Below are 10199 nucleotides of genomic sequence, written 5' to 3'. Positions count from 1 at the left end.
TGATTGTGAAATCAAATATTATCCGGGAAAGTCAAATGCAGCAGCTGATGCACTGAGTCGAAATGTATGTTCTTTATCCTTATCGACGATTGATGTTTCGAAATTGATTGAAGATTGCTGTCTTTCTGGATTAGTATTTGAGACAAATTGTCAACCTCTGAGACTTTATGCTATTCAAGTTGAACCAGGGTTGAATTTTTGAATTAAATAATCACAGAAAGTTGATCAGAATGTTCAGGACTCGATTTTGATGGTCAGATCAGGGCATCAATCATAATATCAAGTTCATGAAGATGTATTATATGTGAATAATCATCTTGTTGTGCCAGATGTTTCAGACTTGAGACAACAGATTTTGATAGAGGCGCACTGTAGTCGTTTCAATATTCATCCTTGTGGAAGAAAAATGTACAATGATCTGAAGAAATAGTTTTGGTGGAAACAAATGAAATTAGACATTGCAGAGTTTGTAGCCAGATGTTTGAATTGCCAACAGGTGAAAGCAGAAAGGAAGAAATCAGGAGGTCTGTTGCATAGCTTATCTATTCCACAATGGAAATGAGATCACATTTCCATGGATTTTGTTACGAAGCTGCCACAATCCTCCCGAGGTTGCGATGCGATTTGGGTCGTTATTGACAGATTGAACAAATCAGAATGTTTTATTCCTTACAGAATGACGTATAGACACGACCAGATGGCAGAGATTTATGTCAGAGAAGTTGTCAGATTGCATGGTGTGCCAAAATCTATTGTATCAGATCGTGATCCTCGATTTACTTCACACTTTTGGCACAGTTTGTTACAAGCTTTAGGTACGAAATTGCACTTGAGTGCTACATATCATCCTCAGACAGACGAACAGTCAGAGCGGACTATCCAGACATTGGAAGTTATGCTGAGAGCTGTAGTGCTAGACTTTGGCACTAGTTGGCAAGATTCTTTGCCACTTTGTGAATTTTCGTACAACAACAGCTCTCAGACGAGTATATTGAGATGGTTCCGTTTGAAGCGTTGTATGGCAAGAAGTACAGATCCCCTCTTTATTGCGATGAGAAATCTGAGGTACCTGAACTTGGACCTGATATGATTCGAGATATGACTGAGAAAGTGAAGCTGATTCAGCAGAGAATGAAGACAGCTCAGGACAGACAGGCAAAATATGCAGCTATTCGACGTCGACCGTTTGAGTTTGAGCGAGGAGACAGAGTGTTTTTTGAATTTTTCTCCTTTCAGAGGCATTGTCAGATTTGGTAAAAGAGGAAAATTGTCTCCTCGTTATATTGGGCCGTATGAGATTCTGGAGAAGATAGTTACTCGTGCCTATCGATTCACTATTCCTCCTTCTCTATCTGGTTTACATGACGTCTTTCATGTATCTATGCTGCAGAAATATCTTACTGATGCTTCTCATGTTCTTCAGCCAGACAACGCAGAACTTGATGAAACTCTGAGTTATTTTGAAAAACCGATCCAGATTTTAAATCGTAAAGAAAAACAGCTCAGAACGAAGACTATTCCGCTTGTAAAGTGCAGTGGAGTCGTCATGGCATTGATGAAGCTACTTGGGAAACTTAATCAGATATGAGACAGAAATTTTCAGAGTTATTTCATTGATGTGAGTTTCTTATCTAGCTTCTGTTATATCTGCTTATTTTATATGCTTTGATTGCCTATGATTTCGGGGACGAAATCGTGTCTTAGAGTGGGAGAATTGTAATGCCCGAGATTTTTATTCTTTTAATCCGAGATTATTGATTTATGAATTGATGTGATTATAGAAGGACCACTCAGAGAAAGAAATTGGCAAAGCATGAGTATTGCATGTGTCAGGACAGAAGGCCTCGCACATATGCGCGGAGACGAGGCACGCATATGCGTGAGCTGCTATACGCCGAGACAGTAAGTCTCGCGCATATATGTTGGATTGGTTTGAGTGATTGGAATGAGAATACATGTCTATATGCCTTATTTGTTGAGTGTATGTGGCATACATGACATTGTGATTGGAATATCGATGTATAAAATAAATGTTTTGTTAACACTTATCGTTTGATGCATACATCGATACATGACATGCACGTTGAGCTATGATCCTTGGATACCCTGATATGATTTGATTGGATTCTGGGGTTTGTGAACACAATGCTATGTTTGGTATTATATGATCCTTAAAACATAGACATTTGTGGCTCCGACGATTGATATGAGATTTGGGATTTGATGGCGATTCGTCGACGCTATCATACGAGTATCCCTTATTGAGGCCGGTGTGCCAGCTCGAGCATTGATTTGATAGCGATTCGTTTGATTCTGATATGTGCCCAGTGGATGGGCATTTGATCTGATACCTCCACGACATACATGCATTGCATACCATATATCATCGTTTAGATACTTGTGGTATATATGATGATTGTTCCATACGGAGCTTTGCTCACCCCCAAGGGAGGGCTGTTGTTGTCTTTGTGTGTGGACAATGGCAGATACTCCAAGATATTAGGAGACCGGAGAGGGTACTTCTGGAGGGAGTCACAGTTTAAGTTGAGGTTTATATTTTGTTCCCAGTATATATGTATATGTGTCTATATACCGGGGCATATCCCGAGGATATGAGTTGTTTGTATATGATTAGTTTTGATTACGTGTGGGCATGTTTATGATGTGAGACTAAATACTATTTTTAGTATTTAAATTATAGAAGAAATATTTTGGGCTCATTGTAAAGAAATTTTAAACTCGTTTTCCGCTGTAATTAGTTAACCCTAATCAAAGTGCATTGTAATAACGATTAGGAGCTAAGGGCCCCACACAGAGTGGTATCTGAGCATAGCTGGGAATGCTCGATTGAGTCTTGTGTACACGTGAGTAGGCACAAATGAATTGAGCGCATGTGTTTGATTTATTTGTATTAATTGCTCTTACTTGATTTGATTCGAGTAAGTATCTGATGAGATTGATGATATGAGATGATGATGATGTGAAATTGATATGGATTTGTGATATTCATCTTTTGATTGTTGATGGATCCCACAAATGAAACTGTGAGTAGCAATACTGAGAGGATAGTTGGACAATTTGAAGGATTGTCCATGGATGTAGTGATGGCTCGATTCCAGGATTTGAAACCACCGATGTTCTTTGGCACTGAGAGTGCTGAAAGAGCAGAGGCCTGATTGAAGGATATTGGGCATTTGTTTAATATTGTCGAATATTCCTAGGCTCGGAGACTGAAACTTGCTCTCTATCAGTTGAAAGACCGAGCTAAATCTTAGTGGGAAGCCGCTGAGATTGGATTGAAAAAGGCTGGGATTGAAGTCACATGGGATGTCTTCAAAGCCCAGTTTTTGGAGCAGTATTCCCCTCCATCCTATTATACTGCTCAGGAGAATGAATTTAATAATCTGCAGCAGGGAACGATGACTGTTGCAGAATATGCTTCGAAATTTTCTACTCTGTTGAAGTATGCACCTCACGTAGCTGGGAAAGCGTAGGCAAAATATAACAGGTTTGTGAATATATTGCATCCTGCTATATATACTTATGTTGTTTCTGGATTGCCTACGGGATACGCAGAGGCAGAGGCAGTTGAACGAGCCAAGGCAGCCGAGGCTGGACTTAGGCGAGGAGGTCCACAGTATACTCCTCCACCTCTAATGTCAGCTCAGCAGCCTGCTTTGCGGCCGAGCGGTAAGAAGTTCAAGAAGACTAGTTCTGCTTCTTCGTCTTCTTCGAGTTCTAGTGGATCCCAAAGAGGGAGTCCTGTGATTTCTTCTTACTGTAGCCATTGTGGGGGTAAACATACTATCGAGCAGTGTCGATGTATGTTTGGTACTTGTTATCAGTGTGGGCAGGAAGGCCATTTCTCTCGAGTATGTCCGAACAGAGGTACGACTTCTTCCCAACCCCTTCCAGGATTTAGAGGTGGCCCTAGTATGATGAGACCTGCTGTTCCTGTTCCCTCTTTTCAGCAGTCGAGTGTCCCACGATATCGAGGACCGGGTGGTCAGAGTGCCCAAGTTCCTCCTCAAGTGAGAGTGTACGCCATGACCGAGGATCAGGCGAGAAAAGCTCCTGGTGGCGTGATTGCAGGTATTTGCACGCTTTGCGATTATCCTGCACGTGTTTTATTTGATACAAGAGCATCTCATTCATTCATATCTCATGCATTTGTTGCATCTCACGATATTGAGTGTACCCCGTTGTATGATACTTTGTCGATAGCCACGCCAGCAGGGAAGATTATTTTGTCTGAGAAAGTTGTGCATAATTGTGTATTGATATATGAGGATAATGTGGTATTTCTGAATTTGATTGTCCTCCCGATGCACGACTTTGATTGTATTGTTGGCATGGATCTTGATGACAAATCGAGCTACTGTTGATTGTTGTCATGGAGTGGTTCGATTTCGACCGATTGATGGACTCAAGTGGAATTTTTATGGCAAGGGTTCCCAAGCAAAAATTCCATTGGTATCTTCCTTGGAAATGTCTCGACTTTTGACTAGCGGAGATGAAGGTTATCTTATCTACGCTATTGATATCTCTAAGAAGGAGCCTTCCTTATCTGAGATTCCTGTTGCGAAAGAATTCCCGGATATATTTCCCGATGAGATTCCCGATTTTCCTCCTCATCGAGAAGTTGAGTTTAGTATTGATCTTGTGCCGGGGACTGCGCCTATTTCTAAAGCTCCTTATCGCATGGCACCTCTGGAATTGAAAGAATTGAAAGAACAATTACAGGATCTTCTCGATAAGGGATATATTCGACCGAGTGTATCACCTTGGGGAGCTCCGGTCTTATTTGTTCGGAAAAAAGATGGTACTATGCGAATGTGTATCGATTATAGGCAACTGAATCGGGCTACTGTGAAAAACAAGTACCCACTTCCTCGTATTGATGACTTATTTGATCAACTTCAAGGTACTTCTGTATACTCGAAGATTGATATTCGATCTGGATTTCATCAAGTACAAGTTCGAGATGAAGATATGCCTAAGACTGCTTTTCGTACGAGGTATGGCCATTATGAATTCTTGGTTATGCCTTTCGGTCTCACGAATGCTCCTGCTGTTTTTATGGACTTAATGAATCGTGTCTTCCGAGATTATCTTGACCGATTCATTATCGTGTTTATTGATGATATTCTTGTATATTCGAAATCAAAAAATGAGCATGCTGAACATTTGAGACTGGTGCTTCAAATTCTTCGTACTAGTCACTTATATGCTAAATTGTCCAAATGCGAGTTCTGGATGGACAAAGTGGTATTTTTGGGCCACGTCATTTCGAGACATGGCATATCTGTTGATCCTACGAAGGTCGAAGATGTATTAAATTGGCCAAGACCTACGAATGTTCCTAAGATCCGTAGCTTCATGGGTTTGGCTGGATATTATCGTTGTTTTATTGAAGGATTTTCGAAAATAGCTAAACCTATTACTCAACTGACACAGAAGAATCAACGATTCATTTGATCAGATGAATGTAAAGCTAGTTTTCTTGAATTAAAGACGAGATTGACCACAACACTTGTGCTTACTATTTCCTCAGGTTCCGTTGGATATGTTGTGTGCACAGATGCATCTGGTAAAGGTTTAGGCTATGTTCTGATGCAACATGGCAAAGTGGTTGCTTATGCGTCTCGTCAATTGAAATCTCATGAAACCCGTTATCCTGTTCATGATCTTGAATTGGCTGCCATTGTGTTTGCTTTGAAGATTTGGCGCCATTACTTGTATGGAGAAAAGTTTGTTATATATTCAGACCATAAAAGTCTGAAGTATCTCTTTTCTCAATCTGATTTGAATATGAGGCAACGCATGTGGATGGATCTCCTGAAGGATTTTGATTGTGAGATTCAATATCACCCTGGATCGGTTAATGTTACTGCGGATGCCCTTAGTCGGAATGTTTATGATTCTGTTTTAGCCTCTGTTTGTGTCGCCAAGGTACATGAGGATATATGTACTTCTGGTTGGACTTTTCACTCGAATTTGAATTCTGTCACTGTCTCAGCATTGCAAATTGAGCCGAACTTGATATCAAAAATACGAAAGGCCCAACGAAGCGATGCTCAGATCCAAAAGTCGAAAGAACTTGTATCTGCCGGACATCAGTCTGGATTTCAAATTTCTTCTGATGGTTCCTTACGACTTAATGGTCGGCTGGTAGTTCCTGATGATTCTGATTTGAAATCTTCCCTTCTTCGAGAAGCACATTGTAGCAAATACAATATTCACCCTGGAGATCGAAAGATGTATTTGACATTGAGACCTCAATTCTGGTGGAAAAGTATGAAGAAGGACATTGCTGAGTTTATTTCTAAATGTCTTGTCTGCCAACAAGTGAAAGCCGAGAGAATGAAACCTGGAGGATTACTACATAGTCTTGAAATCCCGAAATTGAATTGGGAACATATTGCTATGGATTTCGTGAATCATTTACCTCGTTCGCCCAAGGGCTGTGATGCTATTTGGGTTATTATTGATCGGATTTCGAAATCTGCACATTTCATTCCGTATGAGCGGACTTATCCTTATAAAGAATGACCCGTTTATACATCGAGAATATTGTGAGACTGCACGGTGTGCCAGTCTCAATTGTATCAGATCCTGATCCCAGGTTTGCTTCTAAATTCTGGGGTAGTTTTCAGGAAGCGATGGGTACGCATTTGGCTATGAGTACTGCTTATCATCCTCAAACCGATGGCCAGACTGAGCGTACAATTCAAACGTTGGAAGATATATTACGTGCGATAGTGATGGATTTCAGAATGGGATGGCAATATGCCTTACCATTAGTTGAATTTTCTTATAATAATAGCTTCCAAACGAGTATTGGTATGGCACCATTTGAAGCTCTATATGGGAGACGATGTAGATCACCATTATTCTGGGATGAAATTGGTGAGAGACAATTGACTGGACCTGAAATGATACAAGAAATGAACGATAAGGTTCAGTTGATTCGGCAGCGGATGAAAGCTGCTCAGGATCGTCAAACGAGTTATGCTAACAAATGAAGACGACCCTTGGAATTCCAGAAAGGTGACAGAGTGTTTTTGAAAATATCTCCCTTTATAGGCACTGTTCTATTCGCATGCGAGGGAAGTTATCACCTCAATATGTTGGTCCATACGAGATTCTTGATCGAGTTGGTGATCTTGCGTATCGATTGGCATTGCCACCAGCTCTATCTGCCATTCACGATGTGTTTCATGATTCTATGCTGAGGAAATATGAACCGGATCCATCACATGTACTTGCACCTGACGAGGTTGAACTTGATCCTTCTCTTTCCTATGTTGAACAACCTGTTCGCATTATGGATCGAAAGGAGAAGATATTGCGTAATAAATCGATTCCGCTAGTTCGAGTGCAATGGGCACGGCATGGTGTGGAAGAGTCGACATGGGAATTGGAAAGCAAGATGCGAGAATCATACACGCATTTGTTTGATTCTCTTCCATCTGTTCCATTGTATTCAATGTATACTGATCCATTTACTGATTTTAGTTTTGATATGTACTATAACTGGTGACATATATATATGTTTGCCAATGTTATGTATATAAAGATGTTTGAGATTTTGAGGACGAAATCTTTTAAGTGGGGGAGAAATGTAAGGACCGTGTATCGTATTATCGTAAATCTTATTTGATTATCGATAATTTATGAAATTGTCATGTGATTATGTATTTGATGTATATCATGACAATGGAATTGAGAAAATGAATATTAAATATAAATTGACGTTGTAAGAGCTCGAGTGGAGAAGCGGGACGCCAATATAGTACAAAAATCAATATTTGTACAGAACGTATGGCGCCCGGGCGGTAGAAAAGGACCGCCCGAGCGCCAGGATATATGAAATTTGTAAGGACCGTGTATCGTATTATCGTAAATCTTATGTGATTATCGATAATTAATGAATTTGATATGTGATTATGTATATGATGCATATCATGACAATGAAATTGAGAAAATGAATATGAATTGACGTTGTAAGAACTCGAATGGAGAAGCCAGACGCCAATAAGTACAAAATCGATATTTTGTACAGAACATCTGGCGCCCGAGCGGTAGAAAATGACCGCCCAAGCGCCAGTGTGCCAAAAGTTGGGAAATTGGACAGAACATGTGGCGCCCGAGCGGTAGAAGATTACCGCCCGAGCGCCAGTGTAGGATATGTGTGTACTCGGGCAGAACATGCCGCGCCTCAGCGGTAATTTGTGACCGCCCGAGCGCGGTACAAAAATAACTCGGGGGCAGAACATCTCGCGCTCGGGCGCGAAAAATATACCGCCCGAGCGCCGAAGCGGTGGGGATAAGAATCCCTTCTTTCTTTCTTTTCCTTCGTCAGTTCATTTCAGCAACTTCGAGGGAAAGTTAGAGAATTCGATTTCTTCCGTCCGAATCGACTTCGAAACGCTGTCTAACCGCGAAAAAAATTAAATATTTGGAATCTTCGCGTCGAGGGCTTCTGACTGAGGTAAATTTCTTCTGGTTCCAGCAGCTCTAAATATCAAAGTGCTGGAATAGCATGTATTTGAAGTTGAAATTCTTATATGTGGTACAATATCCGACAATAATCTCATATTCAATGTCTTCAAGGCCCATTTTTTGGAGCAGTATTCCCCTCCATCATATTATACTGCTCAGGAGAATGAATTTAATAATCTGCAGCAGGGAACGATGACTGTTGCAGAATATGCTTCGAAATTTTCTACTCTGTTGAAGTATGCACCTCACGTAGCTGGGAATGCGAAGGCAAAATATAACAGGTTTGTGAATGGATTGCATCCTGCTATATATACTTATGTTGTTTCTGGATTGCCTACGAGCTACGCAGAGGCAGAGGCAGTTGAACGAGCCAAGGCAGCCGAGGCTGGACTTAGGCGATGAGGTCCACAGTATATTCCTCCACCTCCAGTGTCAGCTCAGCAGCCTAGTTTGCGGCCGAGAGGTAAGAAGTTTAAGAAGACTGGTTCTGTTACTTCGTCTTCTTCGAGTTCTAGTGGATCCCAAAGAGGGAGTCCTATGATTGCTCCTTACTGTAGCCATTGTGGGGGTAAACATACTATCGAGCAGTGTCGAGGTATGTGTGGTACTTGTTATCAGTGTGGGCAGGAAGGCCATTTCTCTCGAGTATGTCCGAACAGGGGTACGACTTCTTCCCAACCCCAGCAAGGATTTAGAGGTTGCCCCAGTATGATGAGACCTGCTATTCCTGTTCCATCCTTTCAGCAGTCAAGTGTCCCACGATATCGAGGACCGGGTGGTCAGAGTGCCCAAGTTACTCCTCAAGTGAGAGTATATGCTATGACCGAGGATCAGGCGAGAGAAGCTCCTGGTGGAGTGATTGCAGGTATTTGCACGCTTTGCGATTATCCTGCACGTGTTTTATTTGATACCGGAGCATCTCATTCATTCATATCTCATGCATTTGTTGCATCTCACGGTATTGAGTGTACCCAGTTGTATGATACTTTGTCAATAGCCACGCCAGCAGGGAAGATTATTTTGTCTGAGAAAGTTGTGCATAATTGTGTATTGATATATGAGGATAATGTGGTATTTCTGAATTTGATTGTCTTCCCGATGCACGACTTTGATTGTATTGTTGGTATGGATATCTTGATGACGAATCGAGCTATTGTTGATTGTTGTCATGGAGTGGTTCGATTTCGACCGATTGATGGACCCAAGTGGAATTTTTATGGCAAGGGTTCCCAAGCCAAAATTTTATTGGTATCTTCCTTGGAAATGTTTCGACTTTTGACTAGCGGAGATGAGGGTTATCTTATCTACGCTATTGATATCTCTAAGAAGGAGCCTTCCTTATCTGAGATTCCTGTTGCGAAAGAATTTCCGGATGTATTTCCCGATGAGATTCCTGAGTTTTCTCCTCATCAAGAAGTTGAGTTTAGTATTGATCTTGTGCTGGGGACTGCGCCTATTTCTAAAGCTCCTTATCGCATGGCACCTTTGGAATTGAAAGAATTGAAAGAAAAATTACATGATCTTCTCGATAAGGGATATATTTGACCGATTGTATCATCTTTGGGAGCTCCGGTCTTATTTGTACGGAAGAAAGATGGTACTATGCGAATGTGTATCGATTATAGGCAACTGAATCGGGCTACTGTGAAAAACAAATACCCACTTCCTTGTATTGATGACTTATTTGATCAGCT

The sequence above is a fragment of the Primulina tabacum genome, chromosome 12, assembly GCF_025594145.1.
Source record: "Primulina tabacum isolate GXHZ01 chromosome 12, ASM2559414v2, whole genome shotgun sequence".
Lineage (NCBI taxonomy): Eukaryota > Viridiplantae > Streptophyta > Magnoliopsida > Lamiales > Gesneriaceae > Primulina > Primulina tabacum.
Note: the sequence above shows the minus strand (reverse complement) of the source record.